The following is a 16,409-nucleotide window of genomic DNA, read 5'->3' as shown; positions in this document are numbered from 1 at the left end:
TCCTCATCCATCTCCGATTCCCGAAGAGCCTGAAGCCTGGCGTCTCAATCTGTTAAAGATGGCGTCACTTGGGTGCAGCGTTCCTGTTCGTCCAGTAGTTGGCCTTGTAGATGATGCCAGAATGCCAGGAATTCTGTGGTGAAGTGATGTATGACGCAAGGAACCAGCCCAACTCCTGTCCAAATGGGTACTGGACTGGAGGTGAACCAGCTCCCAACGCCATGGGTTCGCTCACCCCTGATTAGCGTGGCGTCAGGACAGTGCAAGCACTGGCAGGGGGAGCCTGATAGTCTCTGGCTTGAAGTTCTCTGAAGACAGCTGGGTAAAGATGAAGATGCGAGCCAAATCCAGCGAAAAGCGACGATCCAGATCAAACCGCGTTGAGATGCGATTTGACCGAACCGCCGGTCTCCTTAAGTAGGGCCTCCCACACCTGGAAGGCTTGGAACGCAAGCCGTGTCGTTTCCCAGGTGCAGGGAGGCCCAAAACGAGGCTTGGACCGCAGACCCCGCCAGAGCCGAGGGCTTTGTACACCGCGCATGCGCGGGAAGCGGTCGGCCGCGCATGCGCGGAACGGCACGCCCCGGGAACCTGGAAGCACCCGGAACCCGGAGAGGCCGACCGTGCACGCGCGAGACCATGCGTCCTGAAGGGCCGGGAGTAACCGATGCCCAAGACCGCCCCGTACCTCCCAGGCGAAAGCGGGGGTAAACCCTCCAAGGCGTGGCACGCTGCATCAGGTAAGTGGGCTGGAACGAGGCCGGGGTAGACAGCGTGACACCATGCCCTCTCCCAGAAAGACCCGGGGCCCCAGGCTTCCAGGGAAATCGGAGAAAAAAGTCACGGACAAGGCGAGGTGCGTGCACGAAGCTGTGCGGCTCCCAAATACGATCACAAGCAGGGTAGCCCTTCCAATCAACCAGAAACTGGAGCACACTTCAACAAATCCGGGAATCACATATCTCCTGCACCTCAAATTCAGGAACCCCCTGGACTTGGATCGAGGCTGGACGCGGACCGGAACGCCCAAAATTGTCTTTCACAAAGGGCTTCAACAGGGAAACGTGAAAGACAGGGTGTACCCGCCAGGATTGGGGCAACACCAACCGAAAAGCCACTGCAGAGATGCACTTGGAGATCTTAAAAGACCCAAAAAACCGAGGTGCCAGTTTAGCGGGCAGATTGCGTACAGGTAAGTTCTTGGACGACAACCAAACAAAATCTCCCACCTGAAAGCTAGGTTCAATGGTCCGACCCCAGTTAGCCTGCACCCTCATGTGCTGTTGTGCCTCTGCCAGGGCACTCCGAGCCAAGTCATGTTGCTTCTGCAAGACCACATGTCCTGAAGGGCCGGGAGTAACCGATGCCCAAGACCGCCCCGTACCTCCCAGGCGAAAGCGGGGGTAAACCCTCCAAGGCGTGGCACGCCGCATCAGGTAAGTGGGCTGGAACGAGGTCGGGGTAGACGGCGTGACACTGGCACTTGTCTTTCCTGTATTATGATGTCGCAGGGGATTGCTGTCTCCATTATTATTTCCACATCGCTATCTGAGTCTATGAAGAGGTCTTCGTCTGACAAATCTCTTAATGCAATGTTGGCATTGATCTACAAAACTGTGCGCCACTCGCAGCCATGTATGTCCATTGCAATAACTGCTATTCTTTTGGCTGAGATCTGAACGGCATGTAAATCCAATGGGCCTCATTACGACCCTGGCGTTAAGGGTTTAACGGCGCCGTAAAAGGTGTTGGCGCCGTCAAACCCTTAACGCCTGATTACAAGGTCCCTTTGCGGGACCCGACCTTAACAGCTGGTTTTACCAGCCGTTAAAGTAGGGTGCCGCAAAGGGACCTTGGTGCTAAGTACATTGCCGCAATTTGCGGCACTGTACTTAGCGCCTTCCCCATTTCCATTGAGCCCTATGGGGCAAAAATGGGAAATGGGGAAGGGCCCCTGGTGAATGGGGAATTACCGCCCCGCCAACCTTGGAATGGGGCGGTAATTCCGCCATTCACCATGGCGGACCCCGGCATGGACCATGGTGCTAATAGCACCATGGTTTAGCGCCGGGGTCGTAATGAGGCCCAATGACATCACTGTCCCAGGCACTATCGCCGGGCGTGCTATTGGGCGAAAAACTCTGCGGGTACTCTCCATTCTAGGTTCTTTAATTCTGGGACCACCCGTTCCAATGTTTTCAATCCCTGAATAAACATGTCAGGATCCACTGGCATCCCGCGCACTTCTGGTGCTGTCGCTTGCGCATTCACCACCAGCATTACGCGCATAGGGCAGATCCCTGGTGTTGAGCACACTATTCCTCTCTCTGTGAAGGATATCGTCATGTTAAGCTTACTGAGGAGATCCCTCCCCAGTAAGTTAATCGGCGATTGTTCATAGTACAGTAGGGGTGCCCTTACTGTTTTACCCCCCACTGTGACATCTAACTCTTCTGTATAAGGAACTTTGACCACCGCCCCAGAGAACCCCTGCGTCTCCAATTTACGATTAGATGGCAGAAACTGGCCTTCACGCAGACATGAATTCTCAGCTCCCGAATCCACCCTAAACATTAATTGTTTGTTCTCTATCTCTGCCCCTATCAATGGTTCCTCTGCAGCATTGTAGGTCGTCGATAGTACTGGACACGCAAGTGTTCTCTGTGGGCTGTCCTATGCTGGATGTCTCATGTTCCCCGCCTGGCTGAAGAAATTTCCCGATGCTACTGCCACTCCCCCATACGGTGCAGGTGCACCATTTGCTGTTGTGGCGAAGGGATTGTTCTGTGTGTATGGTATATATTCGCGGCATTGTGGGTGCTGTTGGACATTATGTGGTTGCTCCCTGTGTTGTTCTGGGCACCTTTGTTCCTGCTGTCCTTGTCCCCCTCCCATTGGTAGCCCATATGGACTTCCTGGATGCGGGTGACCATAAGGTTGATCATCCTGGTAATTGTTATTTGGCCTGCTCCTGCATTCACGCAAGAAGTGTCCCCACCTCCCACAGTTCCAACAATTCCCTTGTCCTCCTCTAGGTCCGTGCCCTGTGCCTGCCCAGTGCCTGCCCAATTTGCTGCCATCCTCCCTTGTATTGCTACTGGTCCCTCCTCCTCTTCTGCATCCCCATCTGTGGTGAGTGCTGCTACGGCTGCAGTGACCTCGACCAGTTTCATCTGTATTAATTTCGCCTCATCTGCCAACCTTTTCTGTGCTATCTCCTTTTCTCATTCTTTAATTCTCTTGCAGTGGTGCACTATTATACTTTGAATTTCTGGCCAGCCTTTCGCTTCAATCCCTGCTATTTTGTCGAGTGCTTTTTGAACTTCTTTTGGGAGCCCCCTCTTTATTATAAAGAAAAATAGGGATGTCGATTGATCCCAGGCCTTACCCGTCTCCGCTCTCCACATCTCCTGCACTTGAAAAATGAAATCCATAGCATCTTCCCCATCATTCATGGTACATTGCATTACTGACTGTAAATCTGGCATGTCTGGGAAGGTTTCTCTTAAGGCCTCCCATATCCTTCCACGTACTGTATTAAAGGGGGCTCCATCATGGTGGTCACAATCCAATGTTACTCCCGGAAAACCTGCCTTTGTCCAAACCCTGTCTGCTTGGTCACCTACTGCCGATACCAACAAACTTTTGACATCACCTACTGCTAATGGCAGTCCCGCAGTGTGTTTCTCAAATGCATATATCCACTTACTTGCACCTCCTGACAGCGGGGGCAATAGTTTTAATAAATGTGCCTTATCCATCTGAGCCCAGGTTATGTAGTTTGTCCTCCCTCCCCCTCTATGTATAAGGTAAGCTGTAGTTTATTTTTGGTTCCTTGCCGGTGCTTACCTTCAACCCCTTTCTCCCCAGCATGGCCATTCTTCCCATCCTGTTTCTTAACCTCCCTGTCCACTCTTCTTCCATGGCCCTTCCCAGGGGTGTCTCATCCATTCTCCCTGATCTTCAGCCCTGCTACTACCCCCAGTCTTCCAGCTTCCTGCTCATCGTCCTCTATATCCCACCACAGCTCTTCCACTCCCCCAGTGGCCATCCCTTCCTCCCTTGTGTTTTCTCCGAGATCATGTGGCTCCAATTCTATTATTCTAGTTGGCTCTTCCTGTATCCGGAATAATATTTCCCCCTTTTTCCACCCCTCCTCGGAGGACCTGTCGAGTGTTTGAACCCTCGGCGGTTGTTCGGTTCTTGACACAATCTTTCCTCTCTGTTCACATATGCTTCGTATTCTAGATAGCTAATTTTTGGCCATAGATGTCACAAGTCTCTCCCCTTCTCACCTGTTTTTCCTGTTTGCTTGTGACCTTCTTTTGTGACTTCTTTCGCACGGTCCGGGATTTGTATAAGCCCGTACGCGGGTCTTCGGATTCCAGCATGCTTCTTTCAGATTGCCTGGGACGGAACCAGGAAGGAACAATGTCCGCGCACACAGGCACGGAAGCCGTGACTCGAGCGCGGGTGAAAATCCAGGAAAGTTCGGTAAAGTTTGAAGGATGAAAGGGAAGGAGAAGGAATCAAGGAACCGGGAAATAGAATTCAGGAATTAGCCCCGAGCGAACTCTGGCAGCACACGTCCAGCTACGGCGAGCAGTAGTGTTGAGACGTGCAGAGCCGCGGGGCGTGTCTGTTTTGTAGAACGTGTAGCGCAGAGACTGGCAAGCAGCGTTCCGCATCAAGCGGCCATGTTGGAAGGATTACTGAGTTCAATCCCTGTGTGTCAGGGACCACGAAGTCCAGAAGGGACGCAGACGGCGGTTCATGACAGTATGACTCCTCTGAAGCCCAGCTCCTCCGGGTTTGCCCGGATGTATACAATGGTATCTTCGAATCATCCTGGGAGCATTCATGTTTGACACAGGTTCCCAAGTGCGCTCACTGGGAGGGTATCCTTTCCATTCGACCAAATATTGTAGTTGACCACGTCGGTATCTAGAGTCACAGATTCTGGAAACCTTATATTCGAGTTGGTCATTGATAGTCACTGGGGTAGATCTTGGAGACGTTCGAGAGGGCTGAACATATGGTTTCAACAGGGAAGTGTGGAAGACTGGATGGATCCTTTTCCATGATTCTGGTAGCCGAAGTCGAAAGGCCACTGGATTGACGTTTTCTTTTATAGAAAAGGGCCCGTAATACCTGGGAGCTAGTTTATTTGGTCGCAGATGTCGAGGAAGGAGTTTCGAGGATAACCAGACTTTATCGCCTACGGAGTAAGAATGCCCAGGTCTTATTTTAGAGTCGGCATGATGTTTAACGTCTTTTCGGGCCTTTTCTAAGTGTTCCTTTGCTTCTTTGTGTACAATAATAAGGGTTTCAATCCAGGAATCAACCATAGGAACTGGGGTAGGGTGTGGGAGAATGGAAGGTAGAACTGAAGGATGAAATCCTTGACTACAGAAGAAAGGACTGGTGTTGATAGCTGAATGATCCGAATTGTTGTAAGCGAATTCGGCCACAGGTATTAAGAGTGACCAATCATCCTGGACCTTGGTGGCGAAGCAACGAAGATACTGTTCCAGAGTTTGGTTTACACGTTCAGTGGCTCCATTGGTCTGTGGCTGATAACCTGAGGATAAGGCACGTTGGATTCCCAGTATACAACATCATTGTTTGCAGAACTGGGATATGTATTGGGGTCCTCGGTCAGAAATGATCTTGGAGGGTAGCACATGAAGCCGGAATATGTGTTCCAGGAAGATTCCGGCGAGTTCAGATGAGGATGGCAGTTTTTATAAAGGCGTAAAATGAGCCATATGAGTGAACAAATCAATGGTAACCATGATAGTTGTGTATCCTCTGGAAGATTGGAGTTCCACGATAGAATCCGTGGCGATGAATTCCCAGGGTCTTGTTGGTATTGCTGGTTGAAGCAGTAGACCTGCCGGTTCCTTATTATCATGTTTGTTCTGATTGCAGACTGCACATGCCTGGATATGGATCCGGATATCCTCTTTCATCCTCGGCCACCAAAATTGTCTTTGTATTAAACGGAGGGTGTTGGTGATGCCACATTGTCCTGAATGAAAAGTATCATGACATAGGATTGTGATATTTTGCTGCAGTCCAGGAGTGGGGATGACCAAGCTATTGTCCTCGAACAGATATCCGTCTCTTTTCTTGAGTTTCCATCAATTGTTTCTCTTAAACTCCTTCCAGGTTTCAGAGGACTGAGTTTGAATTCGAATATCCTCCAGGAGGGTGATTGCTTGGGCAACAAATATTGTGTGGGGAAACATCTTAGGAAAAGTCTGATCTTCAAGGGTTTCGTAATCAGGATGTCTGGATAAGGCATCGGCTATTATGTTGTGTGTTCCAGGGACATGATGGATTTGAAACTGATAATGAGCAAAAAAGAAGGCCCAACGGGCTTGACGACTGTTTCTACATTCTAGAATCTTACCGGGTCACACTTATAATAACCTGACCACAGAAATCCCTTGTACCATTAATTCAACATTATTATTTTGCAGTGCAGTTGTTCTTAAACGTAAATCACATAGCATATTTAACACAAATAGACATTTAACAAACACTGAACATACAACACATAACAAGACCCTTCCTTTTCTTGTTTTGTATCTTTCCTTTGAAAAAGACCCTTTGTCCCTCACCCAATTCTTCTCTTCGACCCTTAAAGTTTATAGTAGTTTACCTAGCATCACTTCACTTGGAATAAAGAAGAAAAAAGCAGTTTCTAATTTATACACAGTGTCTCCCTTGTCTCAGACACCTTTATTTCTATTTCCACTATTCCCAGTACTAGCCAAGATAGCACTATGCAGCGCCGCCTTCTACCCCCTTGCAGAGCTAGGTTCCCGTTTTCCTTTTCTCACCTTGTAATCTCCTCAACTTATCCTAATGGCCTAGTGGCCATATGCAACAGAAAAGAGAAAAGTTTTGAAGTACCAGTCAGTTTACTCGTAAAAGACCCCCTTCCCTCTTGCTCGACCTTGTGCACCCTTATTTATATCTCTCTCCTTTTAGTGTCACTCGCACTTACTACTCACGTGCCTGTCTTGATCCGAGACTCTCCGGACTTGGTCCGTCCAGGCGGCGCTGCCTCACACTCAATGGCCGCCCCCGGCGAGCGGTACTAAGGGTTTTTTGGAACGGAACCTGTACCCTTTCGCCCTACTGCATGCGCACGTCTAAGTGTACCAGTTGCCGTAGACGGGCAGCTCTCTTGAGCGGGCGCGCCGTGCGTCTCCACTGTGGCCGAGATCGTCTCGTGCCAAAAGTGGACAATTAAGACGAATCCCATCAGCGGGGTCACCACTGAAAGTAAGCGTCCCCCAATGAGGTAGGAAACCCCCCGTAATGAGAGGCAATAAAGGACACACCCCAGGAGGGAATGAGACCAGGACCAAGTGCGGGTGAAGTTAAAAGGCTTTTATCTAAATCAAATAGGGCATGCAAAGGACTTTGCAAACTCTGAGAGTGCCCGCTCTGACAATAGCAAAGACAGCCTGTTATATTACAAATACACGTCATGCATGAGGTAAGCTATAGGGGCCACAGAGTCTTGGGGATTGGATGGCGATGTCTAGCTATAGGTTCAGTGCTCCATGATTGGCAGAGATCCAAGTGGTGGCATCCCGACATGCTTGGGTCAGGTGGGCTCATCGGGGGTGGAGCTCGCTGTCAACGAAGATTCACCACGATAGTTCTAGAAACTTGCCCTTGTGGTCTTTCATACCCATTCATCACATTCATTTATACCAAGTTGTTATTTAAAACTTCTAACACATTAACCTAATACCTATGTGGGGACACAGGAAAACAATATGCAATACGAGGCTGTTTCTATACATCATCATAAAATTGTCAGTTGCAAGGGGTCCAGTCCCGTGGGACCAGGTATCTTATCAGGGGGCATGGGTCAGGCGGTCTTCATCATTTTACTCTGTTTGGTGTAGTAAAGGATGACAAGGACGGATAACTGCCTTTGTGGTCTGTTGGATTTGGGGTGAACTGGGGTACCATTGGGTCAGTGGGGGCACCTAACTGGCACCTCAAAGGCGGTGGGATTTAGGACCAGGTAGCTCACAATTCATTTGGCCTAGCCAAGGCGGTCTCTGCCATGGGGGAGGTAAATACTTGAAGCGGGTCCAGCAGGAATGTTGTCATGCTTTCTGACTCACCCAATCACGACCGGGTGATATGCAGGCGGCGGAGAGAAACATGGACCCGTCCCGCGATCACCTCTGCTCGATAGTTAGTGGGACGCTACGCTCTGAGGCATCCCTGGCGTCGATTTCCACGCCTACAGTGGGGATTGCCTTGGAGATTGCAAGCGCGGAGGAGATCACCACTCCATACTGCGGTCCCCCGCTCAACGCGATTCGTCACGAAGAAGGGGTCATGTGACATGGCTTCCAGGAAACAGGCATCAAATGAACCACTGGATCATGTGACCAAGTGAAAGATCACGTGACCAGGAAAATGGATCATGTGACCAAGTGAAAGATCATGTGACCAGGAAACCGTCCCCGATTGGCCAACAAATCAGGAAGACTGCAATAAAAGGGGCTTGGCCTTTGCACACATTGCTTCTCAGCTGATCTCTCGGCGTTTAGCGGTTTCCTGTGTTTTGAACTTCATGCTTATCGAATTTCTTGGATTTTGGACTTCGTTTTTCTTCTGGATTACCCTCAAATTTTGGCGCTTGGATTTCTTCTGACCTGTATTACTGGATTATCTGAACTTTGAACTGTTTTCCTGGATTGTTTGTCGATTGACCTTTGGATTTGGCGCTTGATAAACCTTCAGTTACCTCTTGGAATTTTGGATTATCGGAACTTTGAACTGTTTTCCTGGATTGTTTGTGGATTGACCTTTGGATTTGGCGCTTGATAAACCTTCAGTTACCTCTTGGAACTTTGTCAAGAACTGTGCACCTACAATCAAGCCCTCTCCTCTACCTTTAGATCCCGTTGTCCCGTTATCCCCCCTGCACTACTCATCTGACCCTTGGGGAAAACTCACTTAGATTCAAGTCACTCATCATTTACCTACAGGGTAGGTCTTTCTTATTATTTGTTTATGCTTGTTGTGAATACCGTGTAGCCATTAGCTAACCTGGTATTTTCTTTGCAGCCACCCGGGACCTGGAGTTTCCTGTTTTCCCCACCTGTGGCTCCAATAACCGGTCAGCGAGTACTTTGCCCCTCTCTGACTGATGCTTGGGGACGGAGGTATACTAATCCACGTGGCCCTCAGGATTTGACAGACTGAGAAGCCGTATACCACTGGATTATGGGTACCTCCGCCGGGGATCTGGTGGCTGCGCTTGTGCAAGCAATCACTGTCTTAAGGGCTGACATGACAGCCGCTAACACGGCTATTCATCAGCGGTTAGATGCCATACAAAGTGAAAGACACGCCTTACCACCAGATGAGGAGTTTGGAGATGCAGCCGAACAGGCTGCACCACCTGTAGGGGCAGTGGCACCAGCCCCAGTCTACGTCCCCACCCCATTTCCTTTGGCGGCCCCCGAGAAATTCCAGGGTGACCCACGTAAATTTCGCACTTTCCTAAATCAGTGTAAGCTACATTTTTTATGTCGATCACAGGCCTTCCCTGATTCGACTACTTAGGCAGCCTTCACTTTGTCTCATTTAAGCGGCATTGCCGCTACGTGGGCGAATCCCCTGTTGGAGAATAATAGTCCCGTTTTGTATGATTTTGATAGACTAGTGGCAGAAATGACTAAGGTTTTTGACACACGACATAAAGAGCAAACACGGGACCTCAAATTCCTAGATTTGACCCAAGGAAAAACCACATTAATAGAATACATAACACGCTTCAACCAACTGTCTGTCGAAACTGCCTGGCCAGAAGAATAAAAGGCAGTTGTGTTCTATAAAGGTCTCAGCAAACGTTTGAAGGACGCCCTGTCCGTCATACCTACCTTACCTACTCAATACCCTGAATTGGTTGACTTGGTCTTACAAGTTGATGCCCGGTTCAATGAAAGAAAGACTGAAACAAAGAGAACGAATCCGGTATTTTCCCTAAGCTCGAACTCTACAGAACAAACAAGCGAACCCATGCAAATAGGGGGAATACGCAGTCCCATATCACCCTTAGAGAGAGAACGACGCAGACAGGCTAATGCTTGTTTTTACTGCGGAGTGTCAGGTCATTTTGTCAAGGAATGTCCCCGAAGACCCAAACAAAAGACAACGGGTTTTCTGAAGGCTCGTCCTTAGATAAGGTGGCGCGGACGAGCCTACCAGTACAATCGTACATACCCCCTTCATTGTCGGATTCAACCTGGCCTTTGTTTCTTCCGGCACTTTTGTTTTCCTCTGACAACGTTAAACACCAGGTACACTTGGTCATCGATTCAGGGGCAACAGGTAACTACGTTGACAGTGCTTTGGCCGTGTCCCTAAATCTCCCTTTACAAAATAAAAAACATCCAGAACCTGTACAAGCGGTTGATGGCTCTCCGTTGATTTCGGCCCTATCAGGCAACAGACGGCACCCATAACTCTCATATTGCAGGACACACACCAGGAAACCCTTAGTTTTGACTTGATAACTACCCCTCAATACGGTATTATCCTTGGTATCCCTTGGTTACGCACACATAATCCGCTCATTAACTGGTCCTTGAGCTCCATTTCTTTCGAATCCTTGTATTGTCAGGAACAATGTTTGTTATCCCCAGAGCAGGCAACGACGCCAGCACAAGCGCTCGGGGCATTAGCTCATTTATCTTTACAAGAATCACAGATGGGGGTTGACCCTCCTAGGCATGTGGTAGGTTCGGTTTCGGCCCAGATACCCTCACAATATCATGACTTCTTGGAAGTGTTTGAGAAAAAATCATCTGAACACTTACCCCCGCATCGTCCCTTTGATTGTCCGATAGATCTGGAACCAGGGGTCCCTGTGCCCCACGGACGCATATACTCCCTTTCAGCATCTGAAGACCTGATTCTTAAAGAGTATATACAACATTCTTTACGTTTAGGCCACATCAGACCCTCACAGTCTCCTGCAGCTAGTCCTATTTTCTTTGTACCCAAGAGGGAAGGCGATCTTCGCCCCTGGATTGATTATCGCCGTTTGAACAACATTACGATCAAGAATAGATACCCCATACCCCTTATCACTCCACTACTAGATCGTCTCACACATGCCACTATTTTTACCAAGCTCGATCTGCGAGGAGCGTATAATCTCATACGCATCCGAAAAGGGGATGAATGGAAAACAGCTTTTTGTACCAAATACGGCCTCTTCGAATATACCGTCATGCCCTTTGGGCTATGTAACGCACCCGCAACCTTCCAGAGGTTTATGAATGAAATATTCCACGACATCATAGATAACTACGTGGTGGTATATCTGGATGATATTTTGGTATTTTCTCAATCACACCAAGATCACGTCACTCATGTACGAGAAGTCCTGAATCGGCTGCGCACACACTCCCTTTACGCTAAACCAGAAAAATGCCTATTCCACGCCAAGGAAGTAGACTTCCTAGGTTTTCACATCACGTCTGGCAGTTTGGCTATGAATTCAACCAAGATCCGTGCAGTCCCAGATCGGCCCATTCCACAAAATGTCAAAGAAGTGCAGTCATTCCTTGGCTTCGCCAACTTCTACAGGCGATTCATTGCAGGGTTTTCAGCCTTGGCTTCCCCATTAACTCAACTCACTAGCCCCCGTACCCCGTTTGTTTGGTCCTCTTCTCAACAAGATGCTTTTTCAGCTCTCAAAACGGCTTTTACCACAGCCCCTATTTTACAGCATCCCAATCCAGATCTCCCCTTTATTCTTGAAGCCGATGTCTTCCTATGCTCTGGGAGCTGTCTTGTCTCAATCATGCCCCTGCACAGGTCTCCTACATCCGGTTGCCTTTCATTCTCGAAAATTCACACAGGCTGAAATCCATTACACAGTCACAGAGAAAGAACTTCTCTCCATTAAAGATGCCTTCCAAGTCTGGCGTCACCATTTACTTGGGGCAAAACATCAGGTCACGGTTTATACTGACCATCGCAATCTTCAGGATTTGGCCACATTCAAGTGCACCAATAGCCGCCAAGTCCGCTGGCATTTATTCTTTGCAGCATATGACTTTGTCATTAAGCACCGACCGGGCATAGCCCACGGCAAAGCGGACGCTCTCTCCCTCATTCCTGGGGGCGTCTCTTTGCCTGTCTTTCCGGAGACACTTCTGGACAGCAAACACATCATCTGTCTCTGTACGCCAACTAAAGACTTACTAACCCTAGTTCGACAATGGGTCAAGTTACATCCAGAACAACTACTGGAGTGGGAGATAGAATTGTATGAAGACCTACCATATATACAGGGCAGATTATACTTACCAACACCAGATACTCGCTCTATCGCATTAGAATGGTCTCATGATGCTCCCATAAATGGTCATCCCGGCCAGAAGCGCACACTGGCCTTGCTCCAACGTTGGTGTTGGTGGCCTTCCATGAACAGAGATACAATGGCTTATGTGTCTTCCTGTTCGATTTGTGCCCAATGCAAAAACAGAAAAGGTCGTCCTCTAGGCCTATTACAACCATTGCCTCTCCCAGTTAAACCCTGGCATACAATTACGATGGATTTCATCACTGACTTACCTAAAGTTAGTGGGTTTGATACTATTTGGGTAGTGATTGATTCCTTCACGAAGATGGCCCGATTCATTCCCTGCACCGGTATACCTACAGCACCTGCCCTGGCTGACCTCTTCTTCCGCCATGTCTTTTGTTTTTTTGGGTTACCTGCTATTGTCATTTCTGATAGGGGCTCCCAGTTTACTTCCTGATTTTGGCAGTCCCTTACGAGACAACTAGGTATTGACACACGCTTCTCGTCCTCCTACCATCCCGAAACTGACGGGCAGACCGAACGTGTCACCCAAACCATGGAGCAATATCTCCATTGTCTCTCCTTACAACATCAACAATCCTGGCACAAACTACTGCATGTAGCTGAATTTGCTTACAATAATGCACCCCACTCATCCACAGGCTATTCACCTTTTTATTCCTTGTATGGGCAGCATCCTCGCACACTTCCTATTCCAGATGTACCTCCCCTACTCTCTCCTTCTGTTTCCTCATGTGTACAGCATCTTAAAGACATCCATGGCCAGGTCATATTACATCTTCAGGAAGCACAGGCTTCTATGTGTCGGGCTGCTGATAAGAAACGGACTACAGCCCCCACTTATTCAGTTGGGGATCGGGTATGGCTTTCCACCAGACACCTACCTGTACCCGGATGTCGTAAACTGCTTCCTCGCTTCGTGGGGCCGTATCGTATTACCAAAGTCATCAATCCAGTAGCCTACAAGGTTTCCCTGCCAACCACTTGGCGAATACATCCTGTGTTCCACACTTCCCTTCTCAAACCATGTCCTCTCTCCACTCGTATCATTCTACCTCCTTCCCCTGTAATGAAAGGTACATCTGAAGAGTACGAGGTCAATGATATTCTTGGATCCCGTCTCACGAAGGGCCGTCTTTATTATCTAGTGGACTGGTTGGGTTACGGCCCAAAAGAAAGATCGTGGGAACCTGCTGATCAAGTACATGCCCCACTTCTAGTTGCCCGGTTTCATAAGAACAATCCCCATAGCCCACGAGGACGTGTGCCTTTGAGGAGGGGTTCTGTCATGCTTTTCAGACTCACCCAATCACGACCGGTTGATATGCAGGCGGCGGAGAGAAACATGGACCCCTCCCGCGATCACCTCTGCTCGATCGTTAGTGGGACGCTACACTCTGAGGCATCCCTGGCGTCGATTTCCACACCTACAGTGGGGATTGCCTTGGAGATTGCAAGCGCGGAGGAGATCACCACTCCATACTGCGGTCCACTCCATACTGCGGTCCCCCGCTCGACGCGATTCGTCACGAAGAAGGGGTCATGTGACATGGCTTCCAGGAAACAGGCATCAAATGAACCACTGGATCATGTGACCAAGTGAAAGATCACGTGACCAGGAAAATGGATCATGTGACCAAGTGAAAGATCACGTGACCAGGAAAATGGATCATGTGACCAAGTGAAAGATCATGTGACCAGGAAACTGTCCCCGATTGGCCAACGAATCAGGAAGACTGCAATAAAAGGGGCTTGGCCTTTGCATACATTGCTTCTCAGCTGATCTCTCGGCGTTTAGCAGTTTCCTGTGTTTTGAACTTCATGCTTCTCAAATTTCTTGGATTTTGGACTTCGTTTTTCTTCTGGATTACCCTCAAATTTTGGCGCTTGGATTTCTTCTGACCTGTATTACTGGATTATCTGAACTTTGAACTGTTTTCCTGGATTGTTTGTGGATTGACCTTTGGATTTGGCGCTTGATAAACCTTCAGTTACCTCTTGGAATTTTGGATTATCTGAACTTTGAACTGTTTTCCTGGATTGTTTGTGGATTGACCTTTGGATTTGGCGCTTGATAAACCTTTAGTTACCTCTTGGAACTTTGTCAAGAACTGTGCACCTACAATCAAGCCCTCTCCTCTCCCTTTAGATCCCGTGGTCCCGTTATCCCCTCTGCACTACTCATCTGACCCTTGGGGAAAACTCACTTAGATTCAAGTCACTCATCATTTACCTACAGGGTAGGTCTTTCTTAATATTTGTTTATGCTTGTTGTGAATACCGTGTAGCCATTAGCTAACCTGGTATTTTCTTTGCAGCCACCCGGGACCTGGAGTTTCCTGTTTTCCCCACCTGTGGCTCCAATAACCGGTCAGCGAGTACTTTGCCCCTCTCTGACTGGTGCTTGAGGACGGAGGTATACTAATCCACGTGGCCCTCAGGATTTGACAAATGTGGGGAGGTGAGGCTGTGCAGCTTGCTCACCAGGGAGCCCCTGTGGGCCTTGGCGGGAGGAGGGGGAGATGGCCTTGTAGCACTAAGCAACTCTCTATTCACGGGGTGGAACACTATACCATTGGAGGGGATAAATGTTAAGGCTGGGAACATTTGGGAAATTACACATTTCTGTCGTTTACCTTTGTCTATATTACTAAATCCATAACAAATGGAGAATTGCCAATATCACATACAGTACATAACATTAGCCGGTCTTAATATTGTAATTCATGAAAGTGGTGGAAGAATAAAACATGAGGTAGTATCAGGTTGGGTCATACCCTCAGGAGCATGAAAGCAGCATATTAATGTAGCGTTTCAATTATACTATAAACTGATTCGATGCCCTGCGTGGCTTACATATAATACATCACATTTAGTTACATCATACACAAGCATTTTATATATTGCTTTTTCACTTATCCTTTTTACAATAGCAGCAAACATTGGATGGCACAGGGTAAATATTTCGAGTAGTTATACACTGGACTTGAAAGTATCTTGAGGGTATGCAGGGTCACTTTGCTTTAACATAGGTAGCCTGTATTATAAATTTACCATTGATTACTTCACATTCTTGGGCAACAGGAATAAGGCTGAGAGACTCGAGGGTTTAGTATATGTGGTTAACACATTATCTGGGGAACTGAACAGGGGGGTCAGGGACACCATATATTACCTGTGCAGGGGTTAGACACCGGGTCGGGGTGTGTTTGAGGGTTTTGTTCTTTTCCAGGCTCCAACTACGAGTCTGGTCAGTCGTAGGGCGATGATGTACTGTGGAAGGAAAATTATACAGTGTTTGTTCTGTTGCTTGTTCTTGTCTAGTTGCTCGTGGGAACGGGCTTTCAGCGGATCTACCATGGGGTGGAGGCTGGGGGAAGTGCAGGCCTCTCTGTGTGCGGTCAAGTGGGGGCTAAACTGCAGTTTTGTACGCCAGCTATTCTGCATGGGCCTGGGTTCAGTACACTTAAAATGGAGTCTTGTTTATTACAAAATGGTGTCTGTTATGCCAGGCTACTTGCCCTGCAGCCTCACGTGTCGGTCTGCAGCCGCCCTGCCTCCCGGGCCCAGGTGCATGGGGGGCTGCTGACGAGCCATGAGCCTCACGTAGGTGAGCAATGCAGGGGAGGGGGGTTGTACCGACCTTTCCTTCCATACATGCGCATGCAATGCATTTAACAAGGTCATTCAAATAAATCTGAGCCTTTTTATGGTGTAATCTATAGTGCATGAAGCCTTTGTGGAAATTCAAATCCAACTTTATTTCCTGAACTATTTTGCAGTAACTGTGAAACATAGGCCCTATGCTGGTGTCCATTGCACTGGGAGCCAAAGGGGCACAGTCAGAATAATCCTTTCTGACCTGCTAATATAGGTACATGATTGCTAGCGCTACTATGACTCCTTTTTACTGTCTGTGAAACTACACTAGAAAACTTACTGCTTTGCTAAGCAAGCTGCTGGATTATGTAAACTACAAGGATAAGGGCGGTTAAATTATCAAAGGTTAACCATAAGTAAT

The 16,409-nt window shown here is 48.3% G+C and overlaps 1 protein-coding gene across 2 annotated transcripts in view; it reads left to right on the top strand.

The window, feature by feature from the left end:
• Positions 1-16,409, top strand: part of MTCH1 (mitochondrial carrier 1) — a 1,187,755-nt gene that overhangs the window by 362,276 nt on the left and 809,070 nt on the right. The window lies entirely within an intron of this gene.

Source organism: Ambystoma mexicanum, chromosome 13 (assembly GCF_040938575.1).
Source record: "Ambystoma mexicanum isolate Mex_15411 chromosome 13, UKY_AmexF1_1, whole genome shotgun sequence".
Taxonomy (NCBI): domain Eukaryota; kingdom Metazoa; phylum Chordata; class Amphibia; order Caudata; family Ambystomatidae; genus Ambystoma; species Ambystoma mexicanum.
This window is presented reverse-complemented; position numbering and strand designations above follow the sequence as displayed.